The 21239-nt window shown below is 49.9% G+C and overlaps 1 protein-coding gene and 1 long non-coding RNA gene across 8 annotated transcripts in view; one reads left to right on the top strand and one right to left on the bottom strand.

Annotated features, from left to right (window-relative positions):
- Window positions 1-21239, top strand: part of Pebp4 (phosphatidylethanolamine binding protein 4) — a 202656-nt gene that overhangs the window by 130736 nt on the left and 50681 nt on the right. The gene's annotated exons all lie outside the window — the stretch shown is intronic.
- On the bottom strand, window positions 1588-16243 carry LOC134472719 (uncharacterized). The gene is made up of 4 exons (XR_010042646.1): window positions 15205-16243; window positions 12764-12872; window positions 8958-9132; window positions 1588-5068 (listed from the first exon to the last, which is right to left on the bottom strand). It is a non-coding gene; the product is annotated as an uncharacterized LOC134472719 (long non-coding RNA).

Here is a 21239-nt window from a genome sequence, read left to right as displayed (position 1 = left end):
TAAAATAGAGAAAATAAAACATGATTACTATGCCTAGCACCCTCTCTCTCTGGATACTGCTCTTTTTCTTTTTTAATTGTGCTTAAACTCTAAATTCTGTCCCTTCACTGGCCGTCCACTTAACACTTGGTCTGTGCCACATAATTTAGCACCTGATTGCATGCTCTCATTTCCTCGTCCTCCCAGGGCACTTGCCCCAGTTTCCCACTCCCTCGGGAAGGCTGGGCTCACCTCCCTCCTGCGCTGGCAGGGATTTGGCACTGTACCCAGAGCGCCATGGTGGTTCTCAGCGTCAGCCCTCCCTGGTCACCACCCAGCCAGCCTACTCACTCTGATCCCCTCCCCTTTCACATCTTCTGCTCCTTCACACTGCCTCAGGGCACTGTGCTGCCCCTCCCACCAGCAATGGAGAGACTCTTCCCCCAGTCCTGACCTCTGGGACCCGCACGGCTTCCTCACAGCCTCTGCCATCTGACCACTACTGCTGCTCAGCGGCAGCCTCACCCTCCTACCACCAAACCTCTCCCTTCTTTCCCGCCTTTCCTAGTTTCCAAACTCTGCTTCACAGCCAACCTGTAGCCTTCAGAGTTACACCAAACTCATCTACCATGAGTTGGCTGACTTGGAGGCTAAGTATTCCTCTGTCGACCTCAGTGTCCTGCTAGGTAAGCTGAGGAATCGGCTACAAGGTCACTTAGGCCCTTTCAGGCTGTGCCCTCTGGGGTGCTAACATTCTGTCTTGTGATGTTTCCTGTCTGTGGCAAGAATGTCCCCTAAGGCAACAGGGCTATTGTGGTCAGGGTGTGCTCGCCCCAGAAAGGACACAGACTCCTGGAGGGAACCTCTCATCTCCTTACTGGGGGCCACACCACTGATGGTTAGAATGATCTGTTCAACTCAGCTCTCTGCTGGGCATTGGGTGAGGAGGGGTGCTATGGAAGGCTGGGGCTGTACACAAATGTACACACACATATGCACATATGCACATGCACACACAGACACACACAAACCATTTGAAAATTGCCAAAGGAACCATATGAATCTATATGCTCAAGAACCTGATTTTCATACCAACTTTCACTGTTTCTCTGCTGGGTTTTCATTTCGATTTGACTGCACTGGGGGTGGAGCCCAGGGTCTTGCACATGCTAGGCAAGGTCTGCCACTGAGCTACACCCCAGGCTCTGAGTCACCGCTTTTAATCCCTCTTGGCATCTGCCAGCATTGGAAGCCTCACAATGGAAGACATCCCTAAGCACTGACTTTATGTGCCTCAGGGCAGAGCATTGGGGTTCACTTCATTGTCCTCTTGACCTTAGGCATGATCTGAAATTTCCACGTTTCAGCATGCAAACAGCGCCTCTTAAAATATCCTTGATACTTAGTACGTGCGTGTGTGCACATATGCACATGCACACACACACACACACACAGTCTCATCAATGTATGTGTTGATTTTTGGCTCAGAAAATATGGTAAATTCATTTATATTTTACACTAATAAGGGATAATATTGAATATATATGATACAAAGGCAAGTCAAATTAATTTATATCTTGCTGATACAAAAGGAATTTTTACTAGAGCTTGATAAAATAATCTTTATTGAAATTTAAGATGATTCCACCCTGTGGGGGGCATACAAAGAATATTCAAGAAAGTTTTGCAAAAGAAGATTAACAAGGATAATGGGTCAGACAGAGCATGTCTACTTCTAGATATTAATACACATTGTAAAAGTACAATAATTTAAAAATATGGTAGTAGTGAAAAACACACAGACATATTGACACATAAAAGAAAGATCTGAAACAGATTAAAATACTCAGATATGATAAAGGGTTCATTTCAAAACAGAAGGGATTGATTATGCCACAAGCAGCTTGGGAATGATTGGCTATCCATGTGGGATGGGAAAAAGATACTCAAGTTCTTTCTCCTATGATAAAATAAATTCTAAGTGGGTTACATAATTAATTCTTAGTTTTTAATGTTAAATTAAATGTTAAAATTAAGCCATTAAAGAATTAAAAATACATGAACATTTCTCAAATCTTAATATAAGAAGAGACCATTTTATACATGGATGCAAAGTAAAATAAATGATCCATCTAACCTCATAAAACCTTCAAACTTCTATAAATAAAAGCATCCAAAGATAAAACATATTGAACACATTGAAAAAAGTCATATATATATATGAATATGTATCATAATGTGTATATCTCACAAAAGGTCCCTTGCCCCTGACATATAAGCACTGATGAATCAGTAAGATGACAATTGTGTATACCTCATAGGATTCTTGAAGAAGTAAAAGAAATTAAGCAATACATGGAGGACTGATGGCAGCACCTGGAAAATAGTAGGCTCTCCATAAATGTTAACCACTACTAACTCATTTCTTAATCGATAGAAAAAATTTTAAATGGCCAAAAGACATCAATAGGACTTTTTTACTGCTAGGGTTCAAACTTCAGGCTTGGTAAATGTTAGGCACATGCTTTAACACCAAGCTACAACGCTAGCCTAAGGAGTTCTTTAAAAAGAAATGTAACACAAAATCATGAAAAATGAACAGGTGTGATGGTAGCCAATAATCCTAACTACTGAGGCTGAGATAAGACAATCACAAGTTCAATGGCAACCTGAGACCTTAATGAGAAAATAAGAAAAAAGAACTGAGGTTGTAACCAAGTGCTCCCTGGTTTCAATCCCCAATATCAAAAAAAAAAAAAAAAAAAAAAGCCAGAAAAGAAAAAAAAATGCTAGTAGTCAATAGTCAGAAATACAAACAGATGCAACAAACCATCTATCTCTCCTTACATCAACTGTGACCAACAAATTGAATTTAGTTTTGTTTAAAAAAAAAATAACATCCAGAGTCTTCTCATAGAGTGCTGGTGGGAATTGTTGAGAACTCTTTTGCAGGGTTACTTGGATGCAAATATCAAATGTCAATGCCTTTAAAATGTATTTAATCTTCAATCCAACAATCTCCTTCTAGAAATTTATATTCAGAAATGATATCTACCAAATTAAGATAGGACCTACCAGGTGCTCTATTACTAAGTAAAGGATAAAGATTGGCAGCAACATTTTACCCACAATGCTATGTGTCTGTGTGTAGTTTAAGGTGAGCAATGCACAAAAAGCAATTAGACCTGACCTGTTCATCCAGAGGGAAAGGACCACCAACTAAGTGATGGATATGAAATAATATGTGGCCATTAAAGCAAATGAAGATAAATATTAGTGCCTTTGTTACATTAAAAGCAAGTTAAAAATAAATGGAGAATAACCCATTTTGGGTGCATGGAAATCATATGTACCAGAACGTTCCTAGTAGTCAAATCTAGGTAGTTGTGGTAGAATTACAAGTGATTTTTATGCTTGTGTTTGGGCTTGACTAGTTTTTTCAAATTTTCTGTAATATTTATTTTTATCATCAGACTTTAAAGTGCTATTTAAAAAATTAAATTATAGGACAAGAAAATTTGGTCGTCCCAGGTATAGGGGATTAGAGAGACTTAGGTAAAGTCCCTTCCCCCCAAAGAGTCTGTGGTTTCTTTAGGGAGCAGCTAGGTGTCACCACCTAGCTGGGCACCACCTCACCACCAATCTCCCCAGAGCACCCTGAGCACACTTCTGTCACTTCTGTCACTCTAAATTACAAATGTGTTCACCGAGAGCCCCAAACAGGCAGAACCAGGTTCCTTCCTCCTTGCATCACTAGAAATTCTCTGTGTATTCTTCGAAAGAGCAACATACATTTAGAATAAAGGATGATCCCTAACAAAGTACAAATCATTTAAGTACCCATTGAATCACCCAGATGTTAGGATGAGCTCATAAGAGAAAAATGTTAGGCCTGCCTGGGATGAGCTGGGAAGGTTTCATGAAGGAGGAAGCCATTGAAAACCACATGGAAGTGTGCATAGGACATGACCAAGAACATGGGGTTAAGAGCTAAAAATGTCACCGAGGAGTGGTCCCGATGATCCCTGCCCCAGCATTCTCATCTCTAATGAGAAGCACCCAGAACTGTGCTACCAGGGCCAGGTCTCATAGCCCAGGGAGGTGACCTATAGCCAAGAAGCTAATGTCACTCTTCCTTGTCATCAGTTTGCCCAAAAGTCACCTCTCTACTGACACATCCAGTCAGCACACTGGACTGTCCGTACAGATTTCCTCACATTTGTTGGAAGCCTTTTATTAGGAAGCCAGTAGATTTAAATATCAATTCCCAAAAGCCATGGCTTTGCCCAAAACCTACTCATTACAATAATCAGGGCTTATGATGGAATTTAATGAATAGTAAGTGCTTATTAAATGTTTGTTGAATAAATTAAATATGATAACTTAAATATTGGCTTATAGGAGCCTACAGTACATTACACATACATGTGATGAATCTACACACACTTCTGTGGCTGCTTGTGAGTATGCAGCATGTGTTTGTACATCAGATATGTAGAAAACCCAAAAATGAATGTGCATGCTTGTGTATGCACACACACACACACACACACACACACACACTCACACAGCATTTGGGAAAATATCAAAAGGAGAAGCCCACAGCTTTCTCAGGAGTCAACTGCATCCTTTGAGAATAGAAGCCCAATAAAATAGAATTTGGATGGTGTCACAAATAAATTTGCCTTTCTAAAAGCTCCCAAATTAAAATTTGAGAGGCTTGAACATGAGGACAGGATGGCAATGAATAGATATGAATTTGCTTTATTTGTGCAGCTCAGAAATCCTCTCTGTACCATTTCAGGGTGGGGAAAGCAAGCGGAGGGGAGGTAAAGAAGCCACCCAGGCAGCACCGAGGCTACCTGTGACGCTACCTCCTGTCCTCATCTCTGGTCCTGAGGTTGTGTGGGAACCTGGGGACAATGCAGCATTCTGCTCTCCCCATCCCCACCCCAGCAACCGGTGCAGCTCTGTTTCCTCCAGGGGGGGGGGGCGCTTTAGGCTCCCGGTGCCTGTGAAGCACCCAGCTTCGTCGTCCATCCTCCTGGGCCCCCAGCCAAGCCAAGAGCACCAGCTGCCCCTCTTCCTCCTGCAGGAAGAAAGTCACCACTGTCATCTTGCTCTGGCTTCATAAGCCCTGGGGCTAATTGCGGGTCCCCGGCCTCAGATTCCCAGTGCCTCATGTTAAAGACTGTGTTTAAGGGTAATATAAACAGTTTGATCTTTAAAGAACCCTGGATGCATAATATCTATAGATAGTTCTGGAATTTTTATTCTGAAAACAATTAGCCAAAAAGCCCTTTTTATATGATATTTGCAACTACACTGACAGTAACAGCAATTAAACCCCGTCTGTTTGCTGAGAAAGGAGCCAACTCTCCACTTCTCCAGAAGCCTGTAAAATGTGCAAATTCGGAACTAGAGCACTAAGCCTTCAGAGGTAGCCACAAGACCTTTCAAGGTCAGGCCCCCACTTCAGTTTTTGTCGACTTGACCCCAATTGATCCCATCACCTTAACCAGTCACCTTAACCCCCAAGTATTCCCAGCATTTCCTGCCATTGCCGAGTCTTTACCAAGCTGGTTGCCTTCTCTGGTAGCTTCCGTTCTGTTCTCTGCACCCTCTCACCCATCTGTATTTCCAATGCCACCTCCATTTAGGATAGGGCTGGCTTCCATGCCTATCTCAGTCCTGAGGGGTGTCCTCTCCCCTGACCTCCTCCTATATCTGCCTCTCAAGAGGGGCTTCCACCTAACTGGGGGACGGTCAGCGCCATAGGTTTCTGTGCCCTATTGACCTGCAGCCTTCTTAAATGCAAAACTGTGTCCAGTTCTGTGCCTGCATGGATGGTGAACACATCAATGATGGATGAATGGGTGAATGAATGAATGCTTCAGCAGCCAGCTCCTGCAAAGGCTGACAAAGGGAAGCTCATGGGTGCAGTACATGAAGACAGGTTTCTAGGCCTGAGAGTTGGACACAGGGATGTTGGGTAGAATTTAGAAGCCAATCATCCATTTAGTCTCACACACAGTTTTCACCATGAACGCAGTTTCCTCTGATTGAATGCTTTCTTCAGCCTCCTCTGCATGCTTTCCTGAGTGGGGAAAGGTTTCCCAGCTTTTAATTTTGATCTACTTTTTGCATTCATTCAACACATGTGTTGTTGTTGTTGTTGTTTGGGTTGTTTGTTTGCTTCTTTGTTTGTCTGAGACAGGGTCTCACTATGAAGTCCAAACTCACTCTCGGCAATCCTGCTTCTGCTTCCCCAGTGCTAGAATTATAGCAATCCACTGCCACACCCAGCCTTCAAGTATTTTTTTTTGAATGCTTGATATGCTCCAGGAGCTATGGAAACTTCCATGAATGCAACACCCCTACCCCCACAGCCTACTCTAAAAGAGGATGACGCACCACAGTAAAAGTAATAAGAAGTAAGCCATCCAGTAGATCAGAAGGCGTGCGGCATACTGGAAGAGGAGTGTGTGGTGAGGTGAGATGCAGACTGAGGATCGGAACTGTGGCCAGGGAGTGGCTTGCTGAGAGCTGACTTTGGTCTGAATACTTGCTGGTGATGAAAGAGTGAAGCTCAAACAAAAGAGGGCCCCAGAGAGGGGGACCAAGCAGTGCAGAAGGCCTGAGGCAAGTGTGGGCCTGGGTGTCCAAGGAGAGCCCAGGAACTCCCTATAGCTGCAGAAGAGCAAGTGCAGAGGACCGGGGCAGGTGGGTGGAGCCACAGCCCTACCAGTGAGCAGAGGAGGGGCATGTTAAGGTCGGGGTCTTAGCCGAATCCCTGAGGCTGCTTGGAGTGATGGGTAGCAACAGGAAGCTCTGTTAGGATCCACTGCAGCAGTCCAGGCAGAAAGGGAAGTCCAAGCTGGATCTACTCATGCCTAAGAAAGTGTGTGACGGCTCCAGCATTGCTATGGAGCATATGCAGGGGCACCAAGCTCAGTGAAAAGGAGGTGCTCCCTTCGTGTTGGGGAGTTAGCATGTTGGGGAGTTAGCAGGCCCAATGGAAGAGAGGAGCCTTGTTGTAAGGAAGGAGAGTTAAGTTACAAGGGCCTGACAAGGTCAGGGAACTGGGGAAATCAGTAAAACCCAGCTCAGGGTCACCTAGATTTCCCTGTGGGGCATGGATCAGCTCCAACACTTAGAGAGGTCACCCCAGAACTCTGAATGGGGTGGGGTACGGTCCTGTTGCCCTCCAGTGGTTCTGAGCTACACAATATCCAGGGGCTGGAGGAATGCAGGAGGCCCCAGTCCCAGCCCTGGGAGCTTCAGAGTCACCATGTACATAGTAGCCTTGCTGTTCCTAGAGGGGTGACAATGAGTTGGCATAAGCTGGAAATTAAGAGACCATGGCCCCAGGCCTGATGACAAGCCCATCCTGATTAACAGCTGTCCAAGACTTCCCACCAAGCTTGAATTCCTTTAGCTGAAAAGCTGAGGAGGTCAGGCCCTCACATCCAAGGTGATTTCCACTTCTAAAATTCCGCACTTGCACAATCTCATCTCTTCCTTGACTCACTGACAGCCTGTTTTTTATCCTAACGACTTGGAATTCACGTGCACACACTTGGTGTGGAACGCTTGTCTTTCTGTTGCATTTTCTAGTTACATTATTCCAGATAATACTCCTCTTACTTGCCAAGAGAAGGGGGAAAAATGACATTAATTAAAGATTTGGTCTGTGTCCTAATCAAAAATTTTGAAAATGAATGTATCATACTGTATGTTCTGTAATGTAGTCTGCTTTTTTACTTAGCAATATATCATTAACATTTTCCCATGTCAACACATAATCTTCCAAACCATGATTTGTACTGCAGAAGTAGTTTACCATATGGATGTACTATAATTTACTCAGCCAATCCTTTACTGTTGGACATTAGGTTGTGTCTGCATTTCTGATATATATTGTCACCAGCTACAATGAATCAAGTTGTGAATACACAGCTATTCATTCATTCCCTTCTGGGGTGACTTTCTTAGGATAAACCCTCAGAGGTTAAAGGTTTTGCATCTCCAAAATCTTCTTGGTCCATGTTACTAAAATGCCATTCAGAATTTAGAAATTTCTATCCATTTAGAATCCTAGCAATAGCTTGTGAATAGTGATCAGGACATCTTATCTCGGGGCTAAAGAAAGACAAAACAAGGCGGTGGCCCATTCTCTTTCCCTTGTATAGGTGGGGAAACTGAGGCTGGGCTTGGGACTACATATTTGTCTTGGGCACTCCCCACAAGCCCAAGATCAAGAGACCCTGTTAGTGTCCCATCACCTCCCTGCCTGCCCACTGTGGGCCCACAACTGTAACTGTAACTCAGGCCACTGAAACCTCAGTTCTGCCCAGCACCCTGCCCCTCACCCGCTGCCCCTTGCAGCCCTCCCATCTCTGAGAGCAGGCTTCCCTGGCCACTTCTGCCCCCACACTTCCCATCACTTTTCCCTATTCACACTCCTCCTCCTGTGCCACCTCTGATGGCACCCAGCAGCTCTCACCCCATGGGCAGCTCAGTGATCAAGAAGAAATGCCCTGCATCCAAATCCTCGCCTCCCTCCTCTCAGGGTTTTCCTCCCAAGCCGATGCCAGGCGTCCTCACTCACCTTCCCAGGCACCTTCTTGCTACCTGATTTTCCCTGCATGTTGCTGCTATTTATTTCCTTGCAGCGGTGCTTTCTCAGGATGAGCCTCTGTTCCCAAGGCTCCAGCCACACCCTCCTTCCCTCTGCCCACAGCCTGTCCCTGCACCCTCTGCAAGGTCACTTGCCATGTGTTAGGCACAAACTCATCAGCTCTTGCCTGTCCCAGCCCTCCCCTCCGCTCCTTGCCAGTGGACAGCATCCTTTAGGGGTAATCTGAGGGCACACAGAGCCCCCTCTGGGTAGGAAGCCACCCTAGCACATTCACCCCACTCCACCCCGTGGAGTGGAACCTAGTGTGGCAGTGCCCTTAGAAGTCACAGTACTTTACCTCTGTGATGCCCCAGTAGACTCAACGACTTGAGAGCAGAGGCCACATTCCATGGGCCTTGTCCCAAAGTGCATTTGCAGACTAAGTCGGGTGGTGAAGAAAAGCAAATGTCATCTCGTCTTTTTTCTTTGCCATCCTCTGCCAGCTGAGAATCTGTTCCAAGAGTTGCTTTGGACTGCAAGGGAAGGGCTTGGGTGTTATGAGATCAAGTAACCTGCCAGTCTGCTGCTATGCCTTCCTCTCTCCTATCTGCCAGTTTTTCAGACCTGACAAACAGCCCTCAGGCAAGGTTAGTTTGAGATGTTAAGACCTTTGGTGATTGTTGCCCTCTGCCTACTTGTGCAGTACAAACTCATGCTAACCTAACTGACAGCCTAAAACAGAGCCCCACTCTCCAGCTGCTCTCTGTCTCACTTTTTTCATTTTTATCGGTACCGGGGATCGAACTCATGACCGCCTGCTTGCAAGGCAGGTGCTTATGCCGCTGAGCTAAACCCCCAGCCCCCTCTCCAGCTGCTCTTAAATTCTGCCCTCTCCCTGCATGTGCAAATCCCACCTCCCCTCGAAGAGGCATTTGGGGCCTTCCCTGAGAGAACCACTCTTGATGCCATCTCTCCTGCCTAATCGCCAGGATCCCAATCAGAAGGACCAATCCTCTCCCCCATACCTAGTCCAGGGGTCTGTATGTACTCTGGTGAGTAACTTCAATCAGTCCACTCACTGAGGGTTTGACTGTTCAGAGAAAGACATTTTTCCTCTCTGTACCCTCAAGTTGCTCTAGCGAATCTTTGCAATCCATTAAGAAATGGGTTTTTGAAGCCTAGAAATAGTTCTAGCCCCTACCATGGGCATCTTCTGCACAGTGAGACAAACACATCTCAGAACACTGTCACATGTCAGAGCCCTCCCTGCCTGGATTACGAGTCCAGAACTCTCCAGAACACATGGATTAATTCTCTGTCTCTGTCTCTCTCTCAGGGAGACAATGGGTCAAATGAAATGGCAGGAGCAAGGCAAAGAGCAGGAAGTATTCTCTTTCTACTCTGCTGGGCACTTTGTAAATATCCATTTTCTCCCCTGAATTTGGCCTTTGCTCTACAAAATAATTGCAAACACTACTAGATGTACAAGGAAACCTGGTTCTGAGACATTAATACACTAATCCAGGGTCACACAGCTGGTAAGGAGCAGAGCTGAGATCTAAACCTAGCCTTACTGGTCTCTGACACCCCTGTCATCTCCAGAATCAGCTCCTGCCCCGTATTTCCTTCCTCTAATAATGGTTGCCTAGGACCTTCCTCCAAGCCAGACTTGCAGGACCTTTCCTGGAAGACATTGTTCCCATTTCTGAGGAGGAGGCAGGCTCAGGGAGGACCAGTAGCATCCCCATGTCACGCTGCTGCCAGGAGGCAGAGTTAGGCCCATCTGACCCTGATCACCCCTGCTGCCTGTGCCAGCTTAGTCTCAGTTCCCCCCTCCTCCCAATGAAGAGGAGCAGGATCTGTGGCTAGCGGACCTGTCCCAAACCAGCCCCCAGAGTAGTCACAGAGGTGTGGCCTTCTTCGAGAGCACACATTAGATAGAGGACACTCAGAATCTTGACATGGCCACAGCTACTGGACAGGAGAAGGCAAGGCAGACCCATTCTCTAAGGTCAGGCATCCTTGGTTGGGGACCACTACATACCAATGGCTACCTTTTTTCAATCAAAAAAGAGTGTTCAGGGCACCCCTGAATTTGCCTCTTGCTTGTATCCTCCCATCATTTAAAGAAAATGCAGAGGGGACCTTGCTGAGTGGGGCCACTGCTGCCCTGAGACTGGGCCTCAGTCAGTGCCAAGCTCTTCTCTCTGGGGTGGTGGGAGGAACTTCCAGGACACCAGGCTCCCCGGACACTAGGCCGGCCGCAGCCACTCACGCAATCCGTGTAGACGGGTGCCTTGAGGTCTAGGCTATGTCCCCAGCACCCCCAAAGGGTGCAGAGTCCCGGATGAGGCCCCAGGCATCTCCCAAGGCCCTCCCTCCGGCTCTCTGCCTTTCTCCGGTGGCAGAGGGTTATGTAACCCGGGAACGAGGGGAGCCTGGAGTTCTCCCCAAAGCCTCGGCGGCAGTGAATCAGTTTTTGCTGCCGTCATTTTCTCAGCAGGAATCTGCTTTATGCAGATTGGATTTAGGGGCTTTTCCTGGATGCTTCTGTTTCATTTAACATGCAAGGGCTAATAACTTGTCACAATTCAATAAGGCGGTGGTTACAAACACCCGGGCGGCTGCTTATTTAAATGCAGGTTTGTTAATTAGCTTCTCTTAACAAGGCTTGCGCTAAATCAGGCTCCCGGCTGGCAGCACCCAAGCCTGGCACCTCGTCCTCTCCCCGGATGGGATGGGAGGTCACATGTAGTCACTGGCAATAGGGTCAGAATTCAAGGCAAGACAGCTTGTACCAGCCATCCCACTGCCTCAGTTTCCCTAAAGTCAGCATTCAGTGACAAATTTTAAAAACAACTACAAGGAAAACACACTCTGTCTCTTCCTGCCTGCCCAGCCCTTTTTCCTGCCTTTGATTCCTGAGTCCAACCTCCTTTCCAAGGGCGTGGTTTTGTTTATTGTGGTTTTTCTTTCCTATCCCCTTTTCTTCCACTAACACTTTGGCCTCCCGACATCCTTGTCCACTCACATATCACCATGTGCTCAGTTTGGGTGGCAAGGGTGCCAGGAACAGGGACAGAAGACAGCCAGCACATAGCCTTGCAGACACTATCCACGTAGTCCTTATGACCACTAGAGCTGGATATCCGCAACCTCCTTCTACCCATGAAGAAGCAGAGTCTGGAGAGGTTATATAACTTGCTCAAGGCTGGGACAGGGACCTGGAGAGTCTTTCTGGGTTTTTCCTCCAGGTCTGACTCTGAGGCCTGTGATCTGCCCACTCCTGGTAGACAAGAGACACTGAGAAATAAGTATGTGTCAGGTGGCATTGTTCGTTACTGCTGGCCTGACACTTACAGCGCTGAGGTCTTGCTGAGAACACTGACTGCGATCCTGTTTGGATCACTGGCCATTAGCCACAAGAAAGCTGTGGAAAGCCCCAAGAAACTATCGGCAGCTGCTCTTGTTGGGCCTTGTGTGACTCCCAAGAGGGTAGCCCCAAGCACTGACACTGGGGAGGAATCCCAGCGTTGAGTCAGAGGCAAAGGGAGCCGCCCACACAGAAATCACAGGACCCATGCATCCGTTGACACCCGCTGCCCCAAGTGGATAGCCACACCATGTTTGTCAGCAGCAAAGCTGCACAGAACATATACCCAGGTAGTGCCAAGGAAGAACTCAGAAAGGACCAAAATAGAAAGGGACAATGAGGCTAGAATGGAGGAGGCTGAGGCAGGAGGATGGTTGCAAGTTCGAGTCTAGCCTGGGCTACAAAGTGAGCTCAAGGATGTCCTGAACTGCATAGAGAGACCCTGTCTCCAAAAAAAAAAAAAAAAAAAAAAAAAAAAAGGAAGAAAGAGAAAGAAAAAAGAGAGAGAGAGAACCCTGAGCAATGCCAGGTTGCCCGAACCCTTCCCCCAGAGGGTTTCTCACACCTGGCACTGCCCTTCTTGCAGAAGCAGGTCCCTACTCAGGGCCCTCCAGCTGAGATGGCAGGCAGGGTTGCTAGTAACTGAAACCTCCTGGGGTTGGCACTTCCTGTTATGGGTCTGGGCAGGTAAGTAGGGGGAGGGGCCCTGAAGGTCTTCCCTGTGACCCAGCAAAAGCAAACACCAGGAGTTCTGGGAGGGTGTTTGTGAGGCTACCAGCATGGACACTAACCTCCAAGTAGGATGTGTGCACAGACTTTCATTCTCAGATCAGCCTCCAACGAGAGGGTCCGTAACCTTACAGAGCAGCAGGGCCCAACCTTTTTGGTACCAGGGACAAGCTGGAAGACAGTTTTCCACAGATAAAGTGTCAGAGTGGGGAGGAGGGGGGATTAGTTTCTTTTATTAGTAGTGTCATGCTAGCATCACCACCTCAGCTCCACCTCAGATCACCAATCAGAAGGAGCAGCCAAACTAGATCTCTGCACACACAGTTGAATTGGACCAGAGACCCAAACTGGACAAAAGGTGTTGGGCTGCTACCTGGAGACAGACACATGTAAATACACAAAAGGGGTGCAGTGCTTTGGTTACTGGCCATCCACCCACCCCTTGAAGCCTGTTCAGGAGTCCTCAGTTAAGAATTCCTGCTTGAAGAAGGCATGTGCTCCTCTGAGGCCACTGCAAGAGGCTTTCTGTATAGGGGTCCTGGCCAGTGTCTGAAATTTGCAGTTCTCTGAAACTCCCTGCTGGGTGGCCCAGAGGCATGGGTCTAGGTCCTGATGGCTTTTCAAGGACTTGCATAATGCTTAGCACATAGTAGGTGTTCCACAAACATGTGTTGAAAGAAGGAAATGTTCTATATGTTCTGTGATTTTGTACTACTCTATTTTTTATAGTTCACACAAATGATCTTAAATCATACTCCTGAGTCCACGGGTCAAGCCTCTCATGTCATTAAGATCACAGGATTTTTAAAGGGAGATCTGTTGGGGGAACATGGAGTCTAGCCTTTCACATCCTCTGCCCAGGGTTTGTGGCATCCACACTGAGAGACCTCATCCTCACTCACCCTAGACTAATTCTCCAAGCCACTAGGCTCCTCTGTCCAGTCAAGGCTGGCATGGGCCATAGCACAGAGAAGGAAGATGACCACACCCCAAACCCTGTCCTTCACCACACCGAGAGGAAAGAGGGGAACTAGGGCCTTCAGGCCAGTGCCTAGGGTATGGGAGCCGCACGATGCTCCAGCCCACAGAGATAGGCCTTGCACTGTCACCTTCCGAAGATATCTTGCTCCCTCTCTCTCCCAGAAAGAGACAAGGCCAGCCATCCATCCCTAAAGTCCAACACGGGCACCTCCGAACATGAGCCGAGAGGGCTCTGAGCCTGAGCCAAACTCGGAGCAGAAATGTGAGGGTCCAGAAGAGGGGCTGAAGCCAGGCAGGAAGTTTGGTCTCTCCAGATGTCTCTGGGTGGCTGGGCCACCTGACATCACCAACTGAGGCAGGAGTGGCTGTGTAGGAGGCCGGGTACAGGGGGAGGGAACTCCTACCCCCGCCCAGGCCTTGGAGCATTTGAAAGGCAAATGTGCTGGGTTGCCTAGGGAACGGGAGAAAAGGGACTTCCCTAGCACCGGTGACTAGTAAGGGATGGAGACGAGGAGCTGTGATGCTGAGAAAATTGTTTCCAAAAAAAAGTAAAAAGCGGTGACTAAGCAGGCCTGGTTATGTAAAGCGATCCCTGAGGAAGTGTGGGGAAAAGCCTGGAACCCACCCCCGTGTCCCTCCTCCCCACTCCCAGTCCCAAGCCTGCCTCCTCGGGGAGTTTCCACCGGCCCAGCCCCCTCCCATTCTCCCGGAACTCCCTACTCCTCCACAGGACTGCTAGGAGGAGGGTCCTCCAGCTCTCTGCCAAGGGCACCCCAATAAGGTGGGGAGCACACAGCACAGACCAGGGGCTGCTCCATCCTGGCCTCAAAGGTGGACCCTGACAACTGTGGGGTCTCTGCTCGGAGCATGGTGCCTAGGGTGTGCACAACATGGGGAGAAAGGATTTTCCCTGTTCTGAAACCGAGGCCCATCCACTGGGAAAAGAGAGTTCCAGATGGGAACCTTGACACTAGTCCTTGTCAAGTGTGCGGCCCTGGAGAACTGACCTAGCCAGGACAGTGTCTGTGCCCACAAGACTGTGGGGGTAATTCACTTAGACAACTGTGCCCACGCAGTTGCAGGCAGAGGGTGACATGTGGGAGGCCCTCGCCCTGTGCAAGTTCCCTTCCCTCTTAGCCAGAAGGAGCCCTGGAGATCCTGAGACTAGTGTGAGACTCTCTTGGGCCTGGAGTCTACCCATCACTGAAGTCTGCCTACATTCTCAAACCCCAAAACCCACTTTGCCTAGTGAGCATGAGGCAGGGTGAGCCTAGGCCTTTAGGCCTCAAAATTCGCAACCCAGGGATCATTTACCAGAAGGTTCCTCTTGAGAGCAGCCCAAGAGAACCACAGAACCTCACCAGAATGATGAGATCTTGTCACTGAAAAACCTCATCTGCGGTTCAGGCAGCATGGCCTGTGCCACAAGCTTTCTGTTCTCCCTGCTGTGTGCCCTGTGACCAGGGATGTCTGTCCTTAGTGAGCTTGACCGAGGCCTGAATGAAACTGACCCATCACCTACCCTCAAATGAAAAAGGAAGATACTGGGGAGTCTGTTCCGTCCCAACAGGCCCTCTTCACCACCAGTCTTCTCTCTCGAGGGTCTGTTTGTCCCGTGTGACCTTTTACTCTCTGATTCTTCTCATTTGTCCTCCTTGGAAAGAAATATCACACAAAAGAAGAGCTAATTGCCTTTTGTATGCTCACGCTTCATAAGCCCAGTATACAAAGAACACCATCACAAGGTGTTCAAGGCCTGCAACCCAGCGTCTTTCTAGAGGCCCCAGCGATGCGAAAGGAGACCCTCTGTTTCTTTCTTTCTTTTTTTTAAAGCTCCATTCCCTGCATTTCTCTTGCACTTACACTTAAAACAGTCCTCTAGGTCCAAGGGACAGACTGGCCCTCCCTCACAGCAGAGGCCACCGGAGAGGTGCAGAGATACCCCACCCCTTCCTCCATCCTGGCCCAGCCTAGGCCCAAATCTAGCTTCTCCCAAGCCCAGTCGAACCCTCTGGACTTTCTTCCTGGATCCTTAGTGCCACCTGCATTTGCCATTGAATTCAAAGACTCAGCTGAGCATCTTCTCTCCAGACTTGGCTTTCCTGGCCCCTCCCAGCGGGAAGCGGAGGGCTGGGGACACAATAGAAGTAAGAGAAGGGAATTTGCCTGCCTGATGCTTCCCAGGAGAAGATGCCCAGTTTCCTGAGAACTGTACCTGTTGATAGATGGGGGGTGAGGAAGCCACGGACCAGCCCCAACTCTCTCCCTGTATAACGGGGGCAGAGGTTACTTGTAATCTGGGACTTAGATCCTCCCTGAGACCCTGAGAGCTCTGCCTGGTGGCTTTCACAGCATCCAGAAACCCCACCCCCACCCCTGGTCTTGGAGCCACAGCCCGAGCTTCACTGGCAACCTTTGACAAGTCACTTCTTTGCACCTCAGATGAAGAAGCCACACATAGAGGCTGGCTCAGGGTTGTGCAGAGAATGAGGGCCTGGGAGGACATCAGGGTCCTCAGAAGACACTGCGTCTAAACACAGGGTTCCTTGTTCCTGTCTGGGGCAGGGTCCTTCCGTGGGGAGTCTGCATCTCAAGCTCTCCTCTTAGCACAATGGCCCACACTCGTGGGGAGCTGGGGAGCAAAGAGGCAGCTGACTCCAAAGGAAACCCCGTCCTCCACCTCCCCCGCCTCCCATCCCACCTTCCCACCACCTACTCCCCAGAGGCTCATAATTGGTGTTGTGAGGATTAGTCACTGAGCCAGCACAGAACTGCCACCCCCACAGCCCAGACCCCCCACATAGGCAGACTGGCTTAATTGGAGTTCCTCACACCTCCGAGGACAGCCTGCCTGCCAGGGATGACAGGAGTCAGGGCCTGTGGGGGGCAGGGGCACACTGGCCAAGGACTTGGCCTTCCCCAAAATGGTTCCCTCCAGATGTCCCCAACAAAGCACTACATGGCCTTCAGATGGCCATGTAGGGCAGGAAGAAAAGGCCAGGGCAGGCTGTCCCTTCAACCCAAGGGACCCTTTTAAGAATAAGTCCAGGACACATGCAGGGAAGAGAGCTTAAAAGGAAACAGAGACCTTGGTGCCTAGCTCGAAACCAGACAGAACTTCCAGAACCTTCTCAGAGGCTGGCTGGAAGAGCTCTGCTCAGGCCTGTTCGGCTCGGTAGAAAGGGTAGTCTCACCCTGGTTCCCTACAGTGGTGGATTCTTTGCCCTTCCAGAGCCACAGAGGAGGAAAAGCATGAACAATAGGGGGCAGGTGGACACAGCTGGTACGCAGCGGCTGCCACCATACGCAGGACACCTGCTGCAAGCCCACAACAGCCAAGGCACATGGCAATATCTACAATATGCATGTTCCTGCGTGCGCCCCCATAACTGCCCCTGCTGGAAGCTGAGTGGGGTGCTGTGAGGAGGCAGAGCCCAGGTTCAGAGGTCAGCTCCCTGATTTGGCTGTTGGGGGAAGTTGGGGACATTGACTCTGAGAGGAGTCCCCGGGGAGCAGCACAGGTGATACAAACACCTGTCATGGAGCTCAGGTAGATTCAGAACAAGTAGAGAGCCAGGTATAGCTGGCTTCCAGCTCTAGGGTACAGGAGCCAGCCTCCAGTCCAAGCCCAGGGGCCACAGGAGAAAAGAAAGTGCCAGTGGTAGCCATTGTCTGGTGGTGCTGCAGTCTCCGGGTTGTCCCCTCCTGTGGGGGGACTGTCCCACCACAAGTTCCGTGGGGTAGTGATCCTGGAAGGGGACATAGAATGGGGGACACAGCTGGCAGACAGAGCCAGGCTGCAATGTCTCCCTGAGGACTTGGAAGTCAGAGAGGGAACAGCACCGCTTTCCCCACACCCCCAGCTGCCGGCACAGCTCCCCAGCCTTGTGTGTCTAATTGGATTCCCTCTGCCTCCTACAAGGTTATCCTGCATGCCAGGAAAACACCTCATGGTCGGATTCTCTCCTCCCTCTCAAGAGGAAGGCTGGGGGCTTGGAGCAGCTCTGCCATTCACAACATTCCCTCACCCTAGCCGCCCCCAGCTCCAGAGTGACAGGAGTGCTGCATGTGGAGGAGCTTGAGAAGGGTGGGAACCAGGGACTGAGCCACCTGCTGCCTTCGGCTGTCACAGGGAGACCCTGTCAGATGGGACCCTGCAGCAGCAGGGGCCCCCCTGTCTCCTCCAGGGCCCAGGGGCCGATCCTGGGGCCTGTGTCTTCTCTAGTGTGCATAGATCTGAAGCCAAGAAGGATGCCACCGGCCACATATTCCCCGCTGGCCACTTCACTTCCTGCCATACAGCACAACTCCCACCTGCAGCCTAAGTCTCCCCCCCTGCCCGCACCCAGGGCAGTGCAGACATAGCTGCCCTTTCTAATGGCATTCCCCATGGCAACCTGCCACCCAGGTGCTCCCCAGCTTCCTGGTTGGGCTCAGGGAAACACCTCAGCGCTGGACTGCCCACACTCTTCTAGGCTCAAAGCCCAGTTCTATTCAAGGGGCCTGTGAACCCAATCTTAGGCAGCAGAAAGAAGCAGTCGCTTCCTCCTGCTGAGAGACGTCTCTTCTAGTGTACTCCTAGAGGCCAGTGTTGGTGTCATCTGTAAGACTTACACAGCTCCTAATGTCCCAGGTTCCCAAAGCAAGAAGTGGGAAGGGTAACAAGAAGGCAAGGTGACACAGTCCCTATGCCTCACGGTCAACACAGCATCCTTGACATCCACCGAGGACAACCCTAGCCAAGCCCAAGGCAAGGAACCAGGCTGTGTCTGAATATAGCCCTTGTCTTTTTTCTGCAAACCCCACATAATGGGCCTGCAGGGTTCCCTCCTCAAAAAATGGACTTGTTACTGTTCGATCCTCACAAAGCAGAGATCCTTCTCCCTCCCCAAATTCTCCTCCTTTTTCTCCTCTTCTGATCGCCTCCACCTCCACCCCAGCTCTCTCCTCTAAAAGTCACCATCTTCCTGTTGAAAGAGGAGGGGTAAGAGAGAAAGAGGATACAGTAGTTGGGGAGGAAACTTGGAGTCCTATCTTTTTGACATTGAATGCAAAACTCCAGAAGAGCCTCTGCAGGGCAAGGGCCACATCCTATCATACACTGCAGAGTCTTCTTCTCAGTGCTAGGAGCCATGCCGGATTTCTATCCTGTAAATGTCAGAGATGCCACAGAGGGAGGAGCAGGAGGAGGATGGAGAAGTAAAGGAGAGGTAGAAAAGGGGGGAGGTAGGGAATCAGGGAGGGTGAGGCAGGGGGTGATTCTTCCCCAGCTGCTCACCAGCTGGCCCTGGCCCATGTCCAGGCAACCACTTGCTCTGTAACACTTTCCCTTGAGACCCCACTGTGGTGCCCCCTTGTGCCCAGAACCCATCCCATGTCTCCCTAGGACTGCCCTCCTTGGGCCCCTCACTAGCTGCCATGACCATGCCCCCATGCCACCCTAGCAAGTGGCATGAAGCAGGCTCTCCTTGAGGTTTCTCTGAGCCAGTGGCATTGACTGGCATTGACTTACTCAACTAGCATCTTGGATTCTCTAATTTAGAAAAAAGAGCCAACCGACCATTCCCCCTCTATCTATCCAGTTATCATTAAGTGACTACATTTTAAGCGGTCAGGAAGTAAGCAGTGGAGTTAGAGGTGGAGTGGGATCTGTTTGGAGCTAGGGAGAGAAATACCATCCAAAATCAGTAAAGGCACAGGGGACTCCACAGAGGAGAAACTAGTGGATGGAGGAGCCAGAAGGTGGCATGAACACCTGGAGGAAGGACCAGTGACAACCAAAGTGCCCCACCCATAGAAACCTCCCAGATAACCACAGGAGCTGTCAAAAGTCTATCTGTGTCTACCAGCTGCAACACAGACTGGCCCTTGTGACCTGGGGAGCCTTCATGTTTTCTACCAAATCCCACCTATGAGTAAAAAGGGAGATGAAGGGAAGGCAAAGGGTTTGTAATGGCTCCTGTACCCCTAAGACACTGAACATGTGAGCCCCAGCCTTGCCGTTTCAGGATTCCATCTTGTGACTAAACCACTGGCCCCAGGTAAGACTTTCAGGCATAGAGGGAAGAAAGGCAACGGTTTCAGGAGGTCCCTAGCAGAGGTACAGAAATGATATCCAACCTGGAAGCATGGGCACAGACCTCATGTGTATCAAAGACCTCCCACCTTGTCCCAGAGGAAGCCCAGACCACCCTGGCCATCCCCGGGGGGCACAGATGGCCCAGAGGAGCTCACTGCCACAGCCTCTAGAATGGGAAACCCTCCCCTCTAAGAGCCAAGGAGTCAGGCAATCCTTCCTGCCCACTCAGAGATTCCGGAAGCCCTTCCAGCCGGGGAACCCGCCTCCCCAACCTCTCTCTCACTTCCTCTGTCTGTCTCCTTCTCGCCACTCCTGCGAGTGCACAGGAGGGCTGAGGGAAGCCCCGTGAGCCTGTGATGAACGGAGCTAATTTCTGGTTTGCTGGTATGCCGCAGAGGCGCTGCCTCCGTCCCCCTCCCTCCCAGCAAACCCTCTCCCACACACAGACAAATAGGCTGCATATTTAATTGGAATTCCTCACACCTACAGGGTAAAGCCTTGTCAGTAGAAATAGAGCCCACAGCCAGCTGGCTTCCCCCATTCCACCCACCTTGTCTCTTAAAAAGAAATCCCCCCCCCCATACGTGAACACCACCCACAGGCCCTTGCACATCCCTCCCAGCATGGTTGTAAAGGAGGGATTGGTTGGCAGAGCTGCTCCTTGCCTGGGCTGCTACAGCTGGGCCCACCCAACAGAGACCACCCAGGGGCTTCTGCCTGGCAGACAGGCCCTGGAGGCCTTTTCTTTGCCCATTTTGGGAATTCCCTTGCCAAAACTCTCAGGGCTCCAGGGTCCCTGATGGACACTGCCAAGAGATGCAGGCTGCTTGGGTATAAAGGAACAGGTGGGTAGACAGGAGAAGGAGAGGAGGGCCCTCAATCTAGACTATTACCTTCAAAGGGGCCTTAGTGTCCATCTCCTTGGTACAGGTGGGACACCAAGGTCAGAGAGACAAAGAAAAAGGGTTAGGGCTGCAGACCTGGGCTGGACCTTGGTCGTGGTTCCAAGAATGCCACTGTGCCTTTGCCCTGTGTATCTCTCCCTGAATGCAGAGGGGAGGAATACACAGAAGATGTAGGACCAAGGGAGAAGAGGCTACCTGGGAAGGCTCAGAAGTAAAAGGATCCAGAGGGCACGAGAAGGACCTATTAGGAGTCCTGTGGGGGAAAGTCAGATGGGTCTGTTCCCGTATGGCAACATAGGAGCTCTAAGGGGACAAGCTAGGACAACAGAAGGCAAAGAGGGTGACAGGCCTCAAGGGTGCCTGCCCAGGAAACATACTCTGGGCCAGAGAGACAGAGAGGGCTAGCTGCTCCTCAGGAGGTGCCCTCTTGAGGTGACCTTGACATTCAGGGTTAGCGGGCTCAGCCAGGTTTGCAGGGACCCTGGTGGCCCACAAGTGATTCCTGTCTTTCTGCCTTTCTCTCTGCGGATCTTCTTCCTTCTCTGGCTGTGACTGTGCCTGGCACAGGCCCAC

Source organism: Cavia porcellus, unplaced genomic scaffold (assembly GCF_034190915.1).
Source record: "Cavia porcellus strain 051 isolate PalLab524CR breed Dunkin Hartley unplaced genomic scaffold, mCavPor4.1 scaffold_24, whole genome shotgun sequence".
NCBI lineage: Eukaryota > Metazoa > Chordata > Mammalia > Rodentia > Caviidae > Cavia > Cavia porcellus.
This window is presented reverse-complemented; position numbering and strand designations above follow the sequence as displayed.